This window comes from Panthera uncia, chromosome A2 (assembly GCF_023721935.1).
Source record: "Panthera uncia isolate 11264 chromosome A2, Puncia_PCG_1.0, whole genome shotgun sequence".
Lineage (NCBI taxonomy): Eukaryota > Metazoa > Chordata > Mammalia > Carnivora > Felidae > Panthera > Panthera uncia.
Window position 1 is genome coordinate 104,736,711 of NC_064816.1, and position 25,155 is coordinate 104,761,865.

Here is a 25,155-nt window from a genome sequence, read left to right on the forward strand (position 1 = left end):
TTGACTACAAAGATGAACACATGACCTACACAGGTCTTACATACATAGCAAAGAAAGCATATTCAGAATTCCCTCAATGATTCAACTTTGTAGACTTCTTAAAAAAAATTAATGTTTATTTCTGAGAGAGAGAGACAGACAGAAAGTGTGAGTGGGGAAGGGCAAAGAGAGAGGCAGACACAGAATCTGAAGCAGGCTCCAGGCTCTGAGCTGTCAGCAAAGAGCCCAACGCAGGGCTAGGACTCACAAACCATGAGATCATGACCTGAGTCAAAGTGGGTTGCTTAACTGACTGAGTCACCCAGGAGCCCCTAAGTTTCTAGACATTTTAATGGGAAAGTAGCACTCAAAAAAGGGAAAGTAGAGCAGAAAGCATGTTTTAATGAGGGAAAGGAAGGTGTGGAAATAGGGATATCAAGTTGAATAATTTCTTATATATGAAACCTGTCTGTACAGCATAATAACATCTTAAAGAACACTTTCTATAATTTTAATAGATAAGTAAAAATGAACATTGGATTAAATGATACAGAAATGTATACGGCAGAATATGCATAATACTGACATTTCTCAACTTGCTTTCAAAAATTATGATTGAATTTTAGCCACAACACATACAAATTTACCCTTTGCAAAATACTAGAAATGTTTCTAAGAAGTTGCACAAAATTGGGGTGCCTGGGTGGCTTGTTGGTTAAGCATCCGACTTTGGCTCAGGTCATGAGCTCACATTTTGTGAGTTTGAACCCCGTGTCGGGCTCTGTGCTGACAGCTCAGAGCCTGGAGCCTGCTTTGGATTCTGTGTCTCCCTCTCTCTCGGACCCTCTCCCACTTCTTCTCTCTGTCTCAAAAATAAATAAATGTTGAAAAAAATAAAAGTTAAAAAGAAGCTGCCCAAAATTAAATCTAACCATAAAGCAAAGGTATCATGAGAAGTTCCATATTTAAGTGAATACTATGCTAAACGTTTCTGAAAATTAACAATTTTATACTATGATTACTTACTAATATCCCATCTTAGGGTCTGGTTTTTAAGTTTTATTTCCCCCAAAGTTGAACACACTATTTGAAAAGTAAATAAATAACACTAACTGTCCTTGGCCAAGATCTCAAAACCACTTTATTCCAATATACCTAAGCAAAGATGTAGCATTTTCTGCCTTTTGAGGATCACCTTCTTAGCGTTATTGTGAGGTGCTCTTGGAAATGCTCACAGCAAAACAGAAAATTCATACAAGGATGTTTTAAACAGGCACAATTTCAAATGCACAGCCAGAAGGTTTTAATAAACCTAAAGAAGTAGAGTGTCAAGCAAAAGGTTAAAATATACCTCTGTGAAGACCTCTGCTTGACTGTTCTTTGACTACTTTGTGGTGAGGTAAGACTCTATTATATAAACTATATATTGAGCTTTACCTTATAATTATGGTAAGTGTTATTTGTGAAAGTTACTTAAACTGATTTGGAATTTTGCTTCCTCAGCTGGCAGCAATTACACAAAGACCACCATAAATTATTCTTCAGCTCCTTTTGGGATCTACAAGCTTGTTATGAACACTTATGCAAGCGTGCGTGAACATTACACTCTGACAACAAACAAGGCCAGAGGGAAGGTTTTTCTTTGCTACTAAAAATCTGCTTGTGATTCAAAAGCCAAAAGCGAAATCATAATTCTACCAGCATATACAACTTTATCTAAAATCAGAGTCACTCCATGCAGGATTTTGACAGTAACAAGTCACACAAATTACTAACTACTTCTTACCCAGTGAGTACAATCATCTAACAAAGCAATTTCCATACGAGCAACCAGAAACATTTCTGGCTTCAGTTGTTAATCTTCCATGAAAAACTATTTCCATACTATTTTTAACTTGTATATGGTAATAATTATATGTTTATCTCTGAAGCATGAAAACTCTTACAGTACCCTTTTTAATGCATTTGTGGACCGTTATCCCTGCCATGTCCCTGGCAGATGGAAGTATTCCTATCTTCCTTCCAGGAACAAAAGCTGAGAAACACACTGCTTTCTTTTCAATTGGCTCCTTTTGTGTGTCCTAAACTCGCACATTTTTGGGCCTACTTCTCAATAACCTTTCAATTTTATTTTCTTAGATAAAAAAAAAATGCAACCGTGTGATACCTAAAGCCAATTAATATGGAAAAATACATTAAACGGCATATAAAATTCATAATTTACCTTGACCACATACATATAAAATTTAAGTATTAAATATTTTACTATAAATTGGAAAGCTTATTTAAAAAGCAAAGGAATCATTTCAAGATATTTAACTATAGAGATCCGAACTAAAATATCTTACACGCCTTTTACCAACTGTTTTAAACTCATTTAATACACTGAATAACCATATGATATGAATATTCTTTTATCTTTATAGAGGAGGAAAATTAACCTAAAAAAAAAAATTAAGTATCTCATCCAAGTTTAGACAGCAAATAAGTGAGGGTCCTGAGTATTAAGTCCAGTTCCATCTGAATTTCCAAAATAACTTTATTTCATTGATTCTATGTATGCTCCATCCTTTCTGAAGTTCAAAAAGGACCCAATTACCAACTAGACTGACTTCAAATACGTAAAACTTGAAACAGGGTTACAAATTAATGCTAACAATTGCTAACCAACACATGGTCTTTATTCTTAGGGAACTCATAGTTAAGTATTGGACACTAACATTTTATTTCCAGGGTGTCTTCACTGCATCAAATGCATAAAACATCAGCACCTCACAGAGATTTCATACAAGAAAGTAGGTATCCATTGTCCATTGTAATGGAATGAGAATGAGGGTAATGAGAAGATATTAAACATACATTTTATTAATGCTGTATATCATATAAAGTTATAGGATTGTATTAATGTATATAGACAAAAACATATATTAAAGTATTAATTATACATGTTTATATTATATACACATACATACACATATACATACACACACACACACACACATATATATAATACCCAATACATATATATCAGGTATGTCTTTCCACTACCCTCCTCTCATTCCACCTCAATAAACAAAGGTATCTACTTTCTTCCATAAAATTACTCTGTGAAGTGATGTACCTTGTATCTCTGACACACATATACACACGTGTGTGTTTGTGTGTGTGTGTGTGTGTATCTGCACATTACTTATATCTATTTATTTTTGAAAGAGAGAGAGCAAGCATGCACAAGAGTGGGTGAGAGAGAAAGAGGGAGAGAGAGAATCTCAAACAGGCTCCACACTCAGCATGAGCCTGAGAGTGGGCTCAATCTCCCTTCTGTGACATCATGATCTGAGCCAAAATTAAGAGTTGGTTGCTTAACCAACTGAGCTACCCAGGTGCCCCACCTATATATTAATGTATGTATGTATACATCTTAAGACTTCTGTCTAGATTAATCTCTCTAAAAGTATTCCCTATATCTGAGAGCTCTGAGATCGCTAATTTGCACCATTTGAATTCTTTAAGATAATTTCTTGAAGCACTGTATTATAGAAAACAAGATTGAGATACTACTTCAGAAAGGAAAACTGAAATACTCAACTCTAATGATCTATACTTTAACCTTTTTGATGTGATTAAGTATGGGAGGGGAGGGGAATAGGTAGAGGAAAAGACTTTTGCTCTTAATTATACTTTTATACTTTAAGAATTATTTTATAAAAAGTATGGGTATTAACTTTATACTTTTTAACGGTAACAATACTGAAGACACATGGTATTCAAAATTAAATATTCAAAGGAGGACTGAGGTTTACAGATAGCTACAGAAAATCTCCTTTTATTAGCATATGATTACAAATATTAGATCCTTTTGTAGTCCTAAGCATGACTACGTGTTCACACCTTTGTGTGATATGTGCCTCCCTCAAACATTATTATGACCTTGGCACTTTACCTGTCTGATATGGAAAAAAAAACAAAAACAAAAACAAAAAAAGAACACTACATAAAATTTAATTTTTAACCATCTTATTTCAAAAAAGAGGTTTATTTTTTCCTTCAACTTCCACTGACACTATTCTTCAGTTTTTCATTAGAATATCCACTGCTTTAGTGGTTCTTTTTTTTTTTTTCTATAAGCATTTTGTACACAAAAATAATAAGAATAAACCTAATAATGAAAATTCTGAGCCAGATGTAGAGATAGTTATGAATTTTGCTTTTTCATTATCATACTGAATGATATGATATATACAAACAACCATGAAGAATCAAAGATTCATGCTTGCAATTATAATCTTGCACAAAATATGAGCACTGAGTGCTGATTAAACTAGTGATGCTTTATTAAAACTTCAGGAAAATACCATGTAGGAAAAATATTTTACAACATAAGCTTTATTCATTTTTGAAGTGACCAAAAATAGATATAACGTAAATATTAAGACAACAATAAAACCAACATGCTGTAAAAATAAACAAGGTTAACAGAACATAAACTATGTCAACTATTCACATATATATCTGATATATTTCTCTAACTGAACTCTTTACAGCTGAAGATATTTATGTGAAAACAAGATCATCATTTCTAGACGTCTGCTGCTTACTTACCAGCTACAATAATTTTCCAGATAGAACAAATCACTGTCGGCTTAAATATCTCTAATTTCTCAGGAAAAGGATTTGGCTATGCAAGGGTACAATTGGCAATGGTATGGTATCTTGGGGTGAAAGGAAAAAGTTAAGCCATCCTTGAGTATACTCTGAGAAATACAAAAACTAAATTTGAAGTACTGGCAAAAACAATTAACCAAGAATATTTTAGAATCATTCAAGAGCTTTTAAGAGATCAGAGGGTATCCAAATTATGCCTTCAGTGTGTATTTACTGGTATTAACCTGTGTTTCATGCTTTAGCCATGAGGGGTATGAGCTTATTATAACTTGAGCACCAAAACATAAGCACAAGGAGAAAAAAGGAACTTGATGACCCTAATATACTTTTTAGTTCCATAAAATTGTCTACATAGTATGAAAATATTTAAAAATCTATTTTCTTTTTTAAAATTATGCTGTACTTTGGTGAATGGTAGACGGTAAGAATCATGAGTTAAAATATTAACTAAACATTTTAAAGGACCTATTTATTCTCTGTGTGAGTAGCTCACTTTACATGAGAAAGCCCTAAGGGGTAGTAAGTGAGGAAGAGGCAGAGTGCAGCATGGTAAAGAAGAGAGAGAGGAGGAAACAGGCAGTCTAACAGATCTCTGATGTAAGAACAGTGCCCTTGGGTATCATTAAGCTTCTTCATTCTCATTTTCTTTTACATCACCAAAACAGAGACAACAAAACCTGATGTGTCCACCCCTGAACCCACCCTATCCACACCAGAAATTTTCTAAAGTTTAAATGGCAGATCCAAAAATGTCCTCATCAAATATAACATTTTAAGAAATTAAATTGCTTTATTTATCATGAGCTTTTCCCCCAAGTAAATAGTATTAATACTAATTCAAAAGAGAAATGTGATACCAAAATCAAATGCTTTTTTTCTTTCTCTTGCAACTAGACTATATTTACTACAGACCCCAGGTGCTTAGGATATAGTAGGCACTTAAAAAAAATTAATCAATAAATGAAGGAATGTACAAATGCATCTCTTGTGTTACCTAGACTAAAATCTGCTATACAGCTTAAGAATTCATAATGTTACTTAAATATTCCCAAAGTAGATACTTGGCAGAATTTTCTACATTGGAATTACAATTCTAACCTTCAATAGGTGCAGTGTTTTTCCAGGGAAAGAAAACCTGCTACAAAATACAAAGAAGTACCATTATGGCTAACAGACTCATAGTCTGGTTTCCCAGCCATATTTCCCACAAACATGACTAAATTTAAGACTGATATTACTTTGCCATTATTAAATTCTCTGTTTAAAAAAAAAGTGTCAAGTAGAACTATTGCCCATGATAAAGTATATCCAAAGAAATACTGTACAGGCTAGGGAAAAAACAACAACAGTAAATGGTTCATTAACTTACTATTACACAACTAGTTTTCAAGAAGTATGATCTCATTTCTTATATTTATATTAATTAATATGCAGAGACTTAAAGAAATAAAAGACAAAGGTGAATTGCCTCCATTGAAGAACCAGGAGCAGCAGTGACACTTTCCTTTCTGACTCCCTCATCACCCACAGAAGCCCGTGAGCAATCTGTTGGATTTTTCTGTAGAGCATAGTTTCAAAACCATCGCCTTTTACGATCCTTTTTACTCAATCTTGTAGGAACTGGCTTTCTAATTGATGGGCAACTTTGATGAGGTTTAACTATTTCTCAGCATCTCCTAGAGATCTGTTTGAATAATCCAGGACACATTTATTTATAAACTTTTGCCATTTTTAATAAATAGAATGCTTTTTAATATTTGGGGGGGCATAATCACTCAGGCAGTGAAGACAGGCATGAAACATTTCACAAGAAAAAGAAACCAGTGCACAACATTCTGCATGCTAATGCCTAAAAGTGATCAATGGACCAAATATTAAGAACCTTCTCTTGGTTGGTGTGCCTGGGTGGCTCAGTCAGTCAAGCACCAGACTTAGGCTTAGGTCATGATCTAATGATCAGTAAGTTTGAGCCCCACCTAGGGTTCTGCATTGACAGCACGGAGCCTGCTTAGGATTCTCTCTCCCTCTCTCTCTTGCTCTCTGCCCCTTTCCCTCCCTCAAAATAAATAAACTTAAAACAAACAAACAAACAAACAAACAAACAAACAAACACTTTGCTTCACCTTCCTCCTTCCATGTCAGGGGTCAGCAAACTATGGCCCTCACAACAAATCAAGGTTCCTTCGGTCTTTACTATGTGTCACTGATACATGGCCAATCATTCATTTACAGTTTATCCATGGCTACTTTTGTTAGAATGGTGGAGATGAGCATCCACAAACCCCCTATATCTTCTTTTTTCTTTTTTAAGAAAAATATTGTATACTAATTTATAAAATAAAATATTTTGACACCGAGGCTTTAATTATACAATTTCTTAAATATTTAACCAATACTCAACACTTGAATTTATTCAAAACACCAAGAACCAGCTTTTATATATTTTTCTTCTCTAATTTATGTAAATGAGTAAAAAAAAATGGACCCTAAATGAGCAAAAAGCTGTACAGAGATTTTGATTTATTTTCTTACAAAGACTAACAAATCTAAAATATTAAACATAAGAGATTTAAGTGAGCTATGTAAATATGAATATTAAAATATTTCATTTTAAAGGGCATAGCAAAAAGGCATCATATATTCAACCATTCACTATAATTCTTATCTTTCCCAGGCTAGTAATTATCAGAGTGCTAGAAAGATTATTTATTTAACTACATTTCATATCCCTTGATGAGAAAAACCCCAAAGCATTTGTATGCATAATTTTAGACAAGCCTGGATCTTCTGCTGAGTACAAAATATGCACATACTCAATTTAAATACAGGACCATGCTTATTATGAAAGGGTTTCTAATTTCAAGAATAAAGTTCTATATTGCATTAAAGAAATTATATAGTACAAAAAAGACTTTATTCATTGATATGCTAGTAATTTAAATATGAATTATAATAAAACTATTGATTTTGAGGTAGGCATGGAAAAACAATTGTTCGAAAATAGTCCCCGTATCTTAAGGAAAGTACTCTGTGATAAGAGTTTTCCACATTTATATTCATACACTATATTTTAAATTTCTTTGGCTATCTTCCTAAACTACTCAAAATGCACCACCTACATTATAAGTATAGGTCTGTAATAAATCTCTTGAGAATAATGCATAATTCAAAACCCTGTCCTGTGTTAAATTCTAATGAGGTTTTAAGTACTTTTCGATTTTAGCACATTAATGCATTATAAAATCACCAGAGCAAAGAGTAATCAATCTCAACCCTAGTTCACCTATAACTTAGTTTCTTCCTCCTCAAACAAGAATTGTCGTAAGGTTCCACCAAGATGATTTAAAAATGAGTAACAATTGCTTGAAATAGACCAAGAAAAACTATAGTAAGTATTTGTCATCAGGTAGGCTTGGCAGTTTTATACTCTACTTGAACCTCATGGTTAAAAAATTAAGTTGGGAAGAATATCAGATATTCTTTATGTTCTAATTGGCTGAGTTACTAAATACAAAGCACCGAGAACAGCATGTGCCATCTATGTCAAACAGTTTACAAACTCCACACCACGACCATCAGAACCATGATTGCATTTCCATCTTAGAAATGAAAACACAAACAAAAAACCTCACCCATATGTAATCTTCTCTGGAAGTGAAGTACTTGAAGGCCAAAGTGATTTGAAATGCATGCTTCAGGGTATTTAGAGGGTAAAACTTTCCATTATTCAGGAAAGATTTTATCAAAGACATCCAGAGAATTAAAGACTTCTCTTATGCAACAATTTTGAGACAAAGTCAATAAAAACACAAGTCCCAGAAAAGTGTAGCACAGAAAGCTATGAACATGCATGAAATCCATTTAAGCTAGGGGTTAAGTAGGATGTTAAGTGTTCACAGAAGCAAGTTCCTAACTGAAGAAAAAAGTACAAATAAGGTCACTGGATGTGCAACTTACCTCCAAAAGAAATCCTTGAATGATGAACATTTAATTCTGGTTGAAGTCATATTTACATAAAGTCTATTTCTCTCTGACAGAGGAATGACTGAAAAACTATGGTTTCCTTAGTCATGTGCAAAGCACTAATGTACCTATCATCATTGTCCCTTTTTTTTTTAATTTTTTTAATTTTTTTTTTTTTTTTTTTTTTAATTTTTGAGACAGAGAGAGACAGAGCATGAACAGGGGAGGGGCAGAGAGAGGGAGACACAGAATCTCAAACGGGCTCCAGGCTCTGAGCTGTCAGCACAGAGACTGATGCGGGGCTCGAACTCACGGACCGTGAGATCATGACCTGAGCCAAAGTCAGACGCTTAAGCGACTGAGCCACCCAGGTGCCCCTCATCATTGTCTCTTAATAGCAGCCCAACACAGTAACAATGGTATGAACAATGGAATCTACAGATGTAGTCAGATATTTTAGCTGTGGGATGTAGGACAGTTTTCAGAAAAGACATTACTGGAGGAACCACCTATGAAACTATCCCAGCAACTCCTAAGAGGCAATGAATACCTAAATTATAGTGGTCACATTAGGAATAAAAAAAGGAAGTGGGAAATGCCAGAAATATAGAACTAGAATTCAGAGCACTTAGCTACTGACTCTAGAACATGGAGGAATAATTAGGATTCTTGGTGGCATTCAAGTAACTAGAAGAACAATGGCTCTCCTAACAGGGGAGTCAAGAAAATACATTTCGGATTCCTTACCTATAAAATTGGAATAAACACTACCTCAGGGACATGCCTTGGCAATTAAAGAGATAAAGCCTGACTGTTAACCACTGGAGCACACAATATCAGGCCTTCAACACGTTGGCCTCTATTGTCTAAATAGAACTGATGGACCTTGGAAAACACAACTATGATAAAGTTTGCAACCAAGGGGAAGCTGATTCATGCAGCTGCTTTATGGTCACAGTAAATTTTACAATTTCTTATCTAAGTCTTCCACAAAACTATGACATGATTTTAGTCCTAAATATAATTATTAGTATGCATTCATAAAATAAATGATGTCACGCACAATTTTTACTAGAGTCACCACAAACACTTTGAAAAGAGGCGAGTTAAGATCAAACGGGATATAATGACGACGATAATAGTACTAACAATAAGTAAATTTTTTAAAGTTATGCAATTAAAGATACTAAGAATTATTTCTGAAACCCCTAGTCCCATAGAAACCTTTATAAACCTCTGTGGTTCTCTACCTGCAAAATGAAGAAGAAAATAAAGGGATTTCAATTGATTGTAAAGGTGCAGTACCTCCCTCCACTGCCATGTTCCAACCATAAACTCCTGAGCCCTTAGTTTCCTTACATGTAAGTTTCTGCATGAAGGCAGTTTCCAAACAACGTTAAACAACATGTACTGTATGTTCTGTGACAAAAGGGTATCAGAGTCTGCTAAGTGTGGGAACTGCTGGGTTAAACTGGCTTCTTTGCTGCCTGACTACTGAGAGCATCTTATAAGTCAATATAAATCATCAGTTTCCATGAGTATTGTACAGTAACATAATTTTGCCAATAAATTTCACCATGCAGTCATTAACTTTGGCGGTGGGGGCGGGGGGGGAGGTTGCAGAGGAGAAAATACTGAAAACCCATGCCTTAGATTATTTCATATGAGTCTCTAATATATTATGTCATTTGAGCCTCACAACCAGAAAGTAGGCCACAAAAGGGTCCAAAGAGAAAAGGAAATTTAAATTCAAAGAGATAAAGCAAGCAGCAAGTAGTGAGATTTATCTTTACATGTACTAAATCTCAGTCCAGCAATATTGTTTTATTAATGGACACAAAATTTATGATCTCAGGAAGAGTATCAACCTGTAAGTGGGAGAAACTAATGTCTCTTCCAAATAAGATATTCTATTCCACTGTATACAACAGCCACAGTGCAGTTTACTGGCTAACTTTGAAAGATTTAAGCTTTTGGAAACACGCTTTATAACTTAAGCCTCAATGGGAAGGCCCTCGGTGTTATGGAAGCACGTACCAAGTGAAGTGTTTGATATCCCTGGAACTTTCTGTGATACCTAAGTTCAAAGTTCTCTTGGGAGAGACTGATGGCTGGAAAACCAAGGCAAAAAGAAGTTTTTCAAAGATAAGTAATATTTCTGAAAGGACAATCAGCTGCTAGCTCTTCACTGACAACCTTCATGAGGGGCTCTTTAAAATTCTTGAGAAATTACTAACTGCACATTTGCTTTAAGAGTCCAAATGTATTTTGCACATGGTTCATTTTAAGTTGCAGAAACATATATGGTCCTGTATTCAATCCCTTATACAGGAGACCTGGCCCCAATACCAAAACTTTTCCTGGGAAAGCTCATTATGGTACCATTTGTAACCCAGAGAAAATGATTCTTATTTTGTTAAAGCACACATCCCCACACACAGACATGTACACAAAGATACACATACTTCATTATGAATATTAGAAACTTTAAGAAAATAAGGATTAAGAAAATCTTTTCACCAATGTCATGACATATAAAACATGATTCCTCAGATTTGAGGTACTTTATTATACTGTCAATATCCAAATAATATGGGTGCCAGCATATTTATAATTCTGCATTATATTTAAAAGTACGTACACCCCCTTTTAAAAATCCCTAAATCATGCCAATGAGCTTCATGTGGTTAGATTCAAATTGTTGCTTCACCAGCAAATATTAAAAAAAAAAAAAAAAAAAGTACTCTAAGGCTCACACTTATTCTAAACAAATCATGATTTTAAACTATGATATTAAATTCTAATATATTTTAATTAATTTTTATTTATTTAGAGAGAGAGAGAGAGAAAGAGAGAACGAGCAAGCAGGGAAAGGGTAGAGAGAGGAAGAGAAAGAATCCCAAGCAGGCTCCATGCTGTCAGCACAGAGTCCAACTTGGAGCTTGAGATCATGACCTGAGCCAAAAGTCATGAAGTCATGACCTGAGCCAAAATCAAAAGTCGAACACTTAGCCAAATAAGCCACCCAGGAACCTCTTAAATTCTATTAATTTTGACATTTTATTCTCCAACTTCTTGTTGTCACTAATATATATTTTGTTTCAAACATTTTCTAACAGTAACCTGTAAATGTTCCTTACCACTATTAAATATTTATGTATTAGTTTCCTGTTTGTTGCCATAATAAATTACCACAAATTCAGTACCTTAGAACAATATAAATTTATTATCTTAGGTATCTTCTAGAAATTACCCATATTCTTTGGCTTGTAGCCTCCTTCCATCTTCAAAGCCAGCAATAGCTGGTCACATCTTTCTCGCTTCACATCAGTGAGCCTTTTGCCTTCGTCTTCCACTTTTAAGTACCCTTGTGAATACATTGGGCCAACTCAGATGATGCAGGATCATCTGCCTATTTAAAGTCAACTGATTAGCAACCTTATTTGCATCTGCAACCTTACTTTTCTTTTGCCATGTAAGGTAACATATTTGCAGGTTCCAGGAGTTAGGGCATGGGCATTTTGGGGGGGTGCCACTATTCTTACTAAGTTGGCTAAAGCTTATATTTTATATGCTGTCGATCAGTATCTATGCTTATCATCAAATGCATTCCTCTCTAAAGAATATTTAGTAGATAAACACCTCAAATAACAAGTAAAATAGCACATACTTTATACTAAAAAATTGAGGACAAAAGCCTTAAGCAACAGAGTATCTCGTACATAACTTATCATTTTTGAACTTTTAATAGAACCTAATCAACTTTACATTCATCACTTTTGAAATCATAAAACTGGGATGATGTCACAAGTGACAGCCTCAACCTCTCACATCAAGAGGCAAGCCCCTAGCTTTTGGAAAAGCACTCATCTGACGCATGCGACATGCCTCTCATCCACCTCCTTATCAACCTCCAAGGAGTCATCTTTTAAATCAAACCTTCCATCAGTAGCATGATGTAAGTATGTGTGATTACAACATGCCCTAACTTTGTAACCACACATGCTTCCATTCTTCTGTGCATGCGTGTCTTCTGCCAAGCATGGCTTTCATATGACTGATGCTATTTACGTAGTAGTTGCTTACTTATCTACGTTCAAGAATTAAACAACAGAACTTGCCATCCAAAAACAGTAAAACATGAATTTCTCTACCTAAACCCAGTTATACTCTAAGCTCTTTGAGGGTCGGAACACATCTGCCTTATTTTAGTGCCTTTTACCTATCCCAGCACATAGTACAGTTCCAAAAAGTATCGTTCAAAGAATAAATGAAGGCACAGTACCAAGTATCTCAAGCTTTCTACCATTTTTGTCATTACTTGTCTAACAAAATCTATTACTCTCAGTATAAGTTTTGCTTTAGTTAAAAATCCAACAGTAAAATCTGTGCTACAATTATGTATTTACTGCCAATTATCTGCAAGACTTGTCATACCCTTAATTAACACAATGATTATTTAGTTCCTGCCCTCATTCTTGTAACTGTGGTCTTTCAGATTTTTTTTTAATGTTTTTATTTTATTTGAGAGAGAAAGAGAGACAGAGCATGAGCAGGGAAGGGGCAGAGAGAGATGGAGACACAGAATCTGAAGTAGGCTCCAGCCTCTGAGCTGTCAGCACAGAGCCCAACGTGGGGCTCGAACATGTGATCCACAAGATCAAGACCTGAGCCAAAGTCCAAATCTCAAGCGGCTGAGCTATCCAGGCACCCCTTAGATTTTTCAATGTTAGGCATTTGATATTGATATCTATTCCGTAAAGCATTTCTCAATCCCCTTGAGCAGAATGATCTGTCTCTTCTAGCCCTTAAACTATCTATTCCACCTGCTACTTGCACTATCGAATGTGGCACTTATTTATACACACATTGCATCTCCCCCAGTGCAATTTCTTATATAACTCCTTTGAAGTTATCTTCACACATACACAACACTTTCAGCAGAGTTGGACATACATGCTTTTTTCTCTTCAAAATATATTCTCCAGAAAACTTGGGAAGGATATGTTTTCCACTCTGAAACTGTAATTCTCATTTTCATTAAAAGTAATTCTTTTCTCTTTATCAACAATGAAATATTTATGAATTCCTGGCTAATACAAAATATTTAGAGTGTGATTATAAAGTAAAGCCAGGGCACAATGGATAAATATACAGTAATTCTTATTCTGCAAATAAATAATATTCATTTCAATTATCTCTGTATACTAACAAAAATTATAAAACAAAAAAGTTCCCCTACAAGGGGCATTATTATAATGTTTTTCCTAATGATATTAGTGATGACAGTCATACGCAGCAATCATTATACAGTTGATCCTTGGACAATATGGGGGTTATGAGCGCTTAACTCTCATGTACTTGAAAATCTGTGCATAACTTTGGACTCCCCCAAAACTTTAATAGCCTACTGTTGACCAGAAGGCTGACCTATAACGTTAACAGTCGATTAACACATACTTTGTAGGTCATATTATACACTATATTCTTACAATAAAGGAAGGTAGAAAAAATATTAAGAAAACTTTAGAAAGAAATACATTTACAGTATGGTACTGTATCTATCGAAAAAATCTGCATATAAGTGGATCCACACAGTTCAAACCCATGCTGTTCAAGGGTGAGCTGTATTAACAATAATTTAATCCCATCACACTTTCCATCATAAGGGAAGAGAGCAAAGGCAGAAAATAGTTGTAAACAGAATTCAAAATCAACTGCAAGATACGCATCTCATATGCAAATCTCTAAGTCTTTCTGTAAAGCTTATGAAGGCGTATTCTGTAATATTCTATGGTATTAATATAAAAACAGCATAAAAATTTGGTATGTACGTGATAGTAGGGGGTGGCCTTTCTTCGAGAGTGTTTGAATCTAAAAAAACTTAAATTAGAAGAAAATAGATGTGTGACCCAGATTAAGCAGACTGTGTCGCAGAGAATGTGGCTACTTGCCAAACGAAGTAGGATTTGATCTGCAAATGACTGTCAGCTCTCATTTCTAACCCTTTGTAAAAAGTAATGACACTGTTGCCTCAGGAGAGGGCAATCATGCAAACCTGTGTGTATGAACAAATTGTTTTGTTTTGTTTTGTTTTTCTCAATTTTCTTGCCAACTAGTATTTCAAAAATGTTTGTTAAGGCTTTCTTAAATAAACAAGTCTGCCAAGTACAATAAAAACCTAGCTGATATGCTAGAGTGAAACAAGTGGATAAGCAACGACTATAACCACAAGGTTTCAGTTCATGCAGGAGAAAACAATTTTAAGTGGTAAACAAAAATAAGGCGTCTCGGTAAAGTTTCTGAAACATCTTAATGCACCATTTGGGCTTGAAACAATTTATATCCAGAAAAATGAATATTGCGTGTTAAGGATCAGTAAAGCCTCAAGTTTAATTAACTATTTCCAAGTTTGAAAATGTCTTCTGTTTTATTTGTTTTTTACTTTATCTTCAGAAAGAAAGAAAAGTAACCTCTAAGCAGCCTATTATCATAAACAGTATTTTGTAAGCATCATTATAAGTGTGATACTAAGTAAAGAGAAATCCATAGCAAACACAAACCAGAATTTCATCTATGCACAACAAAACTGGATATTAGAACAAACATGGGCTTTAAAAAAAGTCAGGTCTACATATGGTTTGTTTCACCACGTAGCCACAAACAAAGCCATTGGTGATGTGGAAGTAACTGAGTTGACTCAGATTCACCTGGGATGAATTCCAGGGTTAAAAAAACACACAGGCCTCAAATGGCATCACCTGTGCTAGGTCAAGTCCCCAAACCAGGGCTTAATACCTAACCTATTTGTAATCTCGGCCTCCCTGAGAAACTAGTCCTGGTCAGTCAGGATTTTTCTGGTCAGCACCAATGAGGTAATCTGTCACAGGGGCCCTCTCTGTTCCCTAAAGGATGATGAGGCAATCCACCTAGTAAGACCCTTTTCTCTTCCTCTCAGGGAAGGTGACCTTGCCTGAAACAATCTTTGTTTTGCTAACTGTCCCATCCAATTCTGCCCATAAAATCCTTCCATTTCCACAATTCCTAGGAGCTACCCTTTCCTAGACTGGATGCTGTTGATTCATGCATCAATTAATAAAGCCAATTAGACCTTTTAACATTCACTTGAGCTTCTGTCATCTACCGCTAAAAATCTCTACTTTTAAATGCTTTCCAGAGAAGCTATTAGGTAGTGAAGTTAGAACATCGACATTCTATCTTGCCACAGCATGGAAAGACAGACCAAGTTTATGGTGGTGTTATTGAATGCCCTATGTAGAAGAGCATTCTATATGGGATGTCCAGGAAACATGCAGGCATCTTTCACAGGCCAGTGCCAGTGATTTCTAATTACGTGGTAATAAATATGACATGACTGGTCATGTAAAGGCAGTGCGTTTAGTATGGAGAACATTAAGGCCCTTATCTAGTATTCTCGGTTTCTTCAAAATTTAGGATTCAAGCTTAACATTTTTATTAAAAAGTAGTATGTGGTATCCTATTCACTGAAATAGTTCTTGAAGATACCACCAAACGGACTCATAAAAATTAAAGTTCTAACTACATCCATATAATCATTTAGCTTTTTAAATAGAAACATCAAGTATTAATAGAAGCTCATTTCATCTAATTGGGACATTCTACATACAATAAAAACTGGTGCTATTTCATATAGTCACAGTGCTTTTGAGCCATAATTACTTAAAACCTTTTACTCATACACTCAAATTAAGACTTTAAATGAGAAAATGACTTTTTAATGACAGGTTTATCAAAACCTTGTGCTGTACAATCTCCACAGAATATTTAGGAAACGGGAATCTACTTAATAATTTCCCCTCATTTGGAAACAATCAGCAACTTCCTTTTTACTTTAGAATCTTTACAACTCATTTTAACTATTAAGACCAACACCTGTCTTCTTAAGGAGGCTATATAAAGATTCACCGAATGGCCATTCATGGGAATACACAGAAGGGATTCTACTGACAAATCACCATGTTGAAGATACTAAATGTTAGGACTGAACCCCTGTCACACCTTGAAAGTTTTAAAATTTTAAGTTGCTTTGAAATTGCTCTTTCCATCTCACATTAAATACTATGACTTGATGCTAACTGGGGCCATGGCCTGCCTCCTCCTAATTTTAACACAGTGAGCCAGAATCAAACAAAAACAGAACTCAAGGTTTTCATTTCCAGGAATCGAATTTAAATACATTTGCCGAGATCTGGTTAAGTTTGACAGACTTGATTCCCCATTAGGAATTATGTGTTTCCAAAATTATATGTTGAATGGGAAGGAATGCTTATATATATCATGTCTAAATACAGTAACAAGATTAAACTTTTGCCACACAAGAGTAAAAAAGTGTGCCTGAGTATTAATTAATCACTGATAAATTAATTTCTTAGACTTGTCAACCAGATTACAACTGGAGACAACATTTGAAATTTTCTTGTTCTTAAGACTTTAGAGCAAAAAAAAAAAAAAGTTTTTTTAATGTAGTTGTTTTTGATCACTGCTTTTCTATGTTAATATTTTATCAGTGATTCTTACTTTAAAAATGTGTAAACTGTTATTGCATTTGAATACTAATGCATTGCTGCACTGTGTCTACTGGCCTATGGATGTCTCATACCAAACCAGAGGCCAGCTATCACGATCATACATATTCTACATTTATCAAGTGCCCTGTCATTTTAGGGCTGCAGAAATTCCTGCAAATAGCATTCCTGTAATTTCCAAGCAAGTTGTCACTGGACTCACTCAACAGGCTACAGACCAGTTCAAATATTGTTGGATTTAATCCAGTGAGTCATTGTGACAAGTTGCTCAGTGGGTATATACAGTAAAAACAAAATGACAGGTTGAGGAAAATTACAATTTAATAAACAAGTATGTGTGGTAAAAACACATAGATTGGGTAAAATCACAATTTAATAAACGAACAGATGAACAAAACTGGATCATTTAACCTCAGTTACTTTGAGAATCCATAGTCTCTAGGATATGGGAGAGACAAAAAGGGAAATCAAGGACAAGGGGCAGCAGAGATAAATATGATTAAGGTCAATATAGATCCTGTGAAAATTTCTTAGAAGACTAAACCATTGTTTATAAATTAAGCAAACAGAAATGAAGCTAAACTCTGTATATTCTTATGGAGTTATGGAGAAACAAAAAGTCATCACTATATAATTATGCTATCTGGAACTTACAAAGTCTGTTTGGGTTAGTTTATTAGAGCACTGGCCAACGTTCAGACTTAAAAATAGCTCTAAGGTCAACACTCATTCTCGCTTTATCTCACTCACTTTATCTCTGTAACTGTCACTGCTCTGAGTTAGACAAGCTTTTGGCCAGTTTTGTTCATGCTTGTACTTTGCAGCCAATTTCTGTCCAGGACAGACATCGGCAACTCTTTTAACAGTGCCAAGGGTTTCACATCCTTTCTTGCGGCTTGCATAAGTGAAGGGAAGAAAATCTAAACATGCCCCTAGTCTCAAGAATCAGGTGGCAGAGGTTTTGACCACACAGAATCCTCCCCCCACTGACCTCTGTGATTTTCCCCACTCCATCCTCCCCCTCAGAGACCTGATGCTGTGATTAAGGTGGCATCTTAGATGATCATAGAGGCACTAAAAGGAACAGAATAACTTAAGAATGAACTCCTAGAATAGGGCTACATCTAAGAAAACTATTATGCCATGCAGAATATTTTTGCTACCATCAAAAAATAGCAGCTTTATGGCAACAAATCCAGTGGCTATGTCAATGATCATACTAGTGTTTTTTGTTTTTATTTCAGGGGGCCCAGAACCCTAACAATCTGATGAGAGCTGTGGATCTTCTTGTAGACAAGTGCTTCAATAAATAGACATACAATTTTCCATGTAATTTTAGGGAGCCCATAGATCTCCTAAATGAGGTCAAGAGCCAAAAAGTTAAGAAACTCTTATCTAATCCAATCCTTTAATTTTAGAAATAGCGAAATAAAGCTCCAAAAGAGTGACATCTTCTGCCTAACACAAGTTAACAGCAAAGACAAGTTTTTTCACTCTAGCTCCAATGCTCTGAGAGACTCAAATTAATTCTCCTGACAACAAAGACTTCAAAGCAAGTCACAGGAAGCAAGTCACAGGAAGAGAAAGAGAAGAAATACTTCTAGTGCTTTGTGAGGCACAGGGAAATCTTTCAGAGCACAAATGTGGTGTGTGTGTGTGTGTGTGTGTGTGTGCGCGCGCGTGTGTGTGTGTGTTTTCCCTAGAGAGCCAAGAAGTGAAATTCATAAGCGTGTTCTTGTCATTCTGATTGGGAGACACAGACATGAGGAAGATAAGCAACTAGAATTGGAGGAAGTACTTGGAAGGACATCTAAGAGTTAGGAGAAGGTTCTCACATGGAAACAATATGTTCTGCTTACAAGTCGGCATTAGCATAAAACTGAGTCATATGAACATCTTTGTCATTATACTAATAAGATAATATTAATTAAATTTCTAAAACTGAACACATGTGTGAGCTCCCCTTTAAGATGTTCCCTCTTCCTCTGCTTGGCTTCCACCTGCACTGGCTGCAAGCCTGAACCATTGAACCAGGCACCATTCTGGGTCCCCAACCCACCTTGCCCTCTCATTCTCTAAGATGTCTCCATTCTGCCCCTAATGAGTCTCTTGACTGCACCTTCTGAGCTCCTCCCCACCCTTCCTGGGCTCACCTCTCACCTGACCTTACTTTTCTGTAGTCACTTCTCTTTCTGTCTTTATTTCAATACATCCTGTAAGCTGCTTTGAAAGGAATCTTACCATGAAGTAATGTAATACATTACTGTCTGGCTAGAACACCTTCAGGAGCTACCCGTTACCCATAACCTTCCTTGGAAAGTTTTAGGAAGTTTTGAAATCTTCTCAACATGTTATATGAGAAATGCTTCATCATTTAGTAAGGTTGAAGACAAAAAAGAATGCTCATTTTAGATCATTAGCAGAGACTGTATAACAAAAGTTATCTCAATCTTTAAACTCATTTTATATGTAAAAAAAGAAAGTGCTCTTCTCATTGAAAAAGGATGGATACAATTGTATTGTTGTATACTTACTATTTAAGAAAAAAGATTTAAACCTTATTGCATATTAAAATGTAGACTGAACTTTTATTCTGTTACATAACAAAAAACAGATTTAAAAAATACTATTATACCCTGAAATTTGAATTTCATATTTAGAGCTTAATAAATCAGCTGGTTTATTTTTTATGGTGATATGTTTTATGATTAAAAGCTAAGAAAAAAGAGAAAATATTCTAGAACACCATTTGAAAGAACTTCTCCACAGTGACATCAATCCCAGAAATGCATTCACACACACCAGGGGTTTTAGAATCACCACATGGGTCTCAGTGACATATCAGTGTGGCATCCACGGTCCTTTTGAATACTCTGCCCCATTTCTGGGCCCTTCACTCTACTTTTATCGCCTAATTTGATGTTCCCCAGACCCCATGTACTTGAACATAAATTTTTTTCTTCCTTTAATGTCACTCCTTTGTTATTTTCCTTTTTGTAAATGTTGACAGTCTATTCCATTCTTCATACCGCACATTAGGATCATCTATTCCCTGAGTCCTTCTCTGAAACACCTCCTCTTTGCCACCTCTCTATTTCATGTATTACACATGATTGTCACCAGATACACTTCCCCCTTCTGAACTCTAAAGTTCTAGGCAGGAAGAAACCCAATACCAAACATAGTATGTGGAAATGCATATTTATGAATACATTTAGAAATGAACAGTTAATTCGGGAAAATAATTCAAGCAATTGGAAAACAGGTATAGGTCAAACAAGTATACGTGAAAATCTAACTACAACATGGCTTTTTTTTTTTCCTTCTATATTGTTATCCTCTCCTTTAAGAAGGTTTGTTGGTTTTACAGAAAATCAGTTACATGAACTTCATGCATTACGACTGAATCTACAATAGCACAGTCATCTGGAATAATATTAATGGGACAACCCCAAACCTCACTTTCAAAAAATTTCTACGAGTGCAATGATGTTCCTAAAACTGTGCATTTCTCCTTTACTGGACTTGTACCTGTGTTAGATCTTGTTAGCTGTCCACTAAAGACTTTATCCTCCCTTGCCCAGAATAGTCAAATGTGGCTGAGACACGGCTGCTGGATAGGTATATTTCCTAGCTTCGTTTGCTACATATGTGACCATGTGACTGATGCCTCATTGCTAATGGAGGGCAATCAAGAATGATGTGAGCAACTTTTATTTGACTTGCTTCAGAGGAAATCTTTGGCCCAAAGCTTATGTTCTTTTCTTTCCATTTCTATTGAGCAATGGCAAACAATGACTTTGGAAGTTAGGCATTAAAAGTAGCAGGGGCGCCACGTGCATGAGACAGAGCTACTGAAAAACCTAGATGATATATCTGGATTGTTAGCCAAAACATAAATAAATATGTATCTTATTTGAGCCACTGCTTTGGGATGTCTTTGTTAAAGCAGCTTAGTCCTTTACTCTGATACATACAGTATCAGAAATTAGAATACTACCAATCTTGGGGCGCCTGGGTGGCTCAGTTGGTTGAGCATCCGACTTCGGCTCAGGTCAGGATCTCTCAGTCTGTGAGTTCAAGCCCCGCGTCGGGATCTGTGCTAACAGCTCAGAGACTAGAGTCTGCTTTGGATTCTGTGTGTGTGTGTGTCTCTCTCTCTCTGCCCCTCCCCTGCTCATGCTCAGTCTCTCTCTCTCTCTGTCAAAAATAAATAAACATTAAAAAAAAAGAAAACTACCAGTATTCCTTTATTCCTATACATATTTTAATCCAATTTAAATAATCCTCAAAATAGAACTTTTAAAACTAGCAATATTAATATTTATAATGAGAAACTCATTTTCTGAAGTGTAAAGCCTTTGGATAGCAAATTTTATAAAACTTTATATTACAAAAGTTATCTTTGTATCTACATATAAAAATAATTTGCTGACAAAGGTAAGCAAACTTTTATGTAGAATGGATGTGACAATGTTTCCTGTGTCAAACCCTATAGAAAGAGAAATGCAAAGATACAAAAAAAGAACCATATGTTTTCCAAAAATGGTTAGGTCACATTTCAAATTTTTGTAGTTTGAGTATGACTTCTCAATCATTAACAAAACTAAGAAGACTGCCAGTTTCTTTTGTTATACATGAAATATTATTAATGGGATCCCAGCTTCTTGGTAGACACAACTCCAAAGAAGCTTTATAGTCTAGTTTCTGCTAGTTTTCAAGTCGACTCCATTCAGAATAAAAACTTCTGTTTTGCACCAATCATACATATTTTATAATTCATTTTAGAAATGAACTCTGTGGTAAAGTTTCTCTTCTATTTTTATGGCCAAAGGTTGCTCATTAAAAAGAGGTGTGGGGGGGGGCTACAAGATAAATTGATTTTCTGTAGATAAGTACTCAAAAAGGGAATTTTTAGTATTACAAATAAACAGGTGGATAGATAAGCAATTTCTGAATGCTTTTTTCCTAGCATTTTAAATTCAATGAGAAAGACATAACAGGTGCACCTGCATGGCTCAGTCGATTAAGTGTCCAACTTTGGCTCAGCTCATGATCTCACGGTTTGTGGGTTTGAGCTCCACATCGGGCTCTGTGCTGACAGCTCAGAGCCTGGAGCCTGCTTCGGATTCTGTCTCCCTCTCTCTCTCTCTCTGCCCTCCCCCACTCGTGCTCTGTTTCCATAATAAGTAAACATTTTTTTAAAAAGACCTCATTTCTGGCGGTGTTTTCTTGGCTTTAAGTAATTTGGCCACCTATTGTAAAGCTGACCTTGCCTCCTGTGGATGCTCATCAACACCACCTCTCTGAGGCTTGCCTGCTGTGCCCTGGGACCCACAGAGTTCTGTTTGAGGGCTAAACTGTGACTTCTAGTAGTTTCTTGAATAAGTAGTCCCCATTAAATGGAGTAGTACTGGCTCTATTACTCTCACAATTTACCCAAGTACTGAGGGGTATGATGTTTTCCAGGTGGATATTACTGTTTCATGTCGTTCTTAAAATTTGCCTCTCTTTTTCAAAGAGAAACTGCTAGCTATCAGACAGGAGTTTCATGAACCTGAGATCAAGTTGCAATGTAGCTGCAGAGGAAACATCCTTTCTCCCTGGATTCCATTACAGTCATCCTTACCCCTTGAAGCCCCGCTGCTTAAGCATGCTCTTTATCCTGCTACATCAACATCCTTATGCTATGTAATATCTCCTCTCTTCATCATATTGCCACCTACTTATGTTGGCCTTAACACCGGCATGTTTTCCCATCTTAGAAAAATGAAAATATCATAAACCCACCACTCTCTCTCAAGCCCATACTTTCCTTCCTGCCTCTTCATAGGTATTACTATTGTCTTCAAATTTCCCAAAATCAGACTTCAATTGATTGCCATTGGACTTCCCCTTAATTACAAAGTGACATCTCTTGTCAAGGTTTCTTCTTTCCTGCATTATGGTTGGATCTGCATATGTAAAGGCTTTGGTCAACAGAGAGCCTCAAGTGAAATCAACTCAACAAGCTCATGCCTAAACATAATTAAGATTAAAGCTGATTAAGTTACCAGGAAATATGTTCTGACTTCATCCACATAAATATGGTTTAAATACATAATGTAATATAAATTTAATTCTGACTCTTCCAAGGTGAAAATAATGCTTTGGAAAATTTTATAAATTTATGATGCTAGACATCAGCTCACTTATTTAGAAGAAATAAATTTCATGAAAATGCAGATTAAATATATTCACTTTTAAGAATGTGATTCACTCAGAGCTGTTTGTATCATTAAGTCCACACACCAATTAACCAATCACAGCACAGAAATGCCCAAAGATCATCCACGAAGGAATATGTATTTGCTCCAACTCAGGAAGAAAGAGTAGTGATAAAAATGTCCTTGGGGCATGTGGGTGGCTCAGATAGATGTCTGACTTGTAGTTTTGGCTCAAGTCCTGATCTCACGGTTCATGAGATGGAGCCCAGCATCAGGCTCTACACTGATGGTACAGAGCCTGCTTGGAATTCTCTCTCTCCCCTCTCTCTCTGCCCCTCCCACCCTTGCACTCTCTCTGTCTCTCTCTTTCTCAAAATAAACTTTTTTTTTTAAAAATGTCTATTTTAGGTACCACATATGTATATGAAAAAGTGATTTAGTCAAAGTAGCCGACAAAATGACATTTTACCCATAACAGGTATGCACATGATAAAGGCAAAATTCTTATTTTATTTTTAACAAAACCAGTGACAAGGGGGCATAGCTCAGGGGTAGAACATTTGACAGCAAAACCAGTGACAGTTTGTGCCTTGTGTGTGACTTTAAGTTGAGGGTTGCTGCACTAAAGTTGTTTCAGCATCCAAATCATCATGGCCAGAATGGAACTCATCACCTGTTCCCTCGAATCTGCTTCCTGCCTCATGTCAGGTTTGTAGTTAAAGACCCCATCATAAACTAGAAGTCCAGCCAGAAACATGGGTATCATCTTTGCTTCCTCCCTCTTGACAATTTCCAAAATGCTTTTGTACTATAATCTCTATATTCTGATTGTAGCAGTCCTGTGAGGGTGTGTTATCTTTATCTTATAAATGATGATATTTATTATGTTCAGAGTTTAAGTGCTCTGCCCAAAGGCACAGAATTGTCATGATGCTTATTTTCTGGTGGTTCATTTAGTTAATATATTCATGCACACTATCTTACTTAATCATTAAAACATTTGTGTGCTTTCAGTCCTTTTTTCTCAAATAAGTACATGGAGAGATTGAGCCCATCATTTGAGGATTTGAATACGTCAGCCTTAAAATCTCCACTTAATTATTCCTGCTCTTAGTGAATTACTGAGTAGGGATCTAAGATCTAAATCCAATCTATTTTCCCAGTAGGCAAGCACTCACCTGACCGGATATACTATTGATGGGACATTCACCTTAATTTGGCACTAAAAGCTTTATAAAAACACTTTTACTTTAAGCCTTTTTCTCAAAAAAAATTCTCACTTTTGCACAGTCTGTTAAACAGAGCTTATATTTTAGTGATTAAGAAATGTATAATGCATTTCCAATGTGTCAATATTAAAAACGATTTTCTGTAACAGTGACAGAGTTTTACTTATAGAAAACATAGAATAGAACGAAAACATAGAGAAGACTCTGAAAGCTACTTTTCTGTAGAATGATTTCATAAGTCTATTTTCTCACCATTTTTTTTCTTACCTAAAACTAAGATTCATGATTCTTCTCTAGCCATCTTCCCCAACCCTCTCTCCCAGAAAAATGCAACCATCTGTATATTTTTAATTAATAAAGCCTGCAAATTTTATTTATGATTACACATGACAAAAGAGAAACACTCAGAGATTAAATGATCTGAGTTATACAAATGAACTAGCAATAGTACGAGGAGCACAGTGTGTTTAAATTCGTTGTATAAATTAAAGCCAGATACTTTATTTATGACATATGGGAAAAAGAGCCATATTTCTAAAATATGTT

The 25,155-nt window shown here is 35.6% G+C and overlaps 1 protein-coding gene and 1 non-coding gene across 4 annotated transcripts in view; one reads left to right on the top strand and one right to left on the bottom strand.

Moving 5' to 3' along the window:
* Positions 1 to 25,155, bottom strand: part of CRPPA (CDP-L-ribitol pyrophosphorylase A) — a 431,068-nt gene that overhangs the window by 140,277 nt on the left and 265,636 nt on the right. The gene's annotated exons all lie outside the window — the stretch shown is intronic.
* LOC125931171 (small nucleolar RNA U13) lies at positions 3,833 to 3,932 on the top strand. The gene has a single exon (XR_007460421.1). It is a non-coding gene; the product is annotated as a small nucleolar RNA U13 (small nucleolar RNA).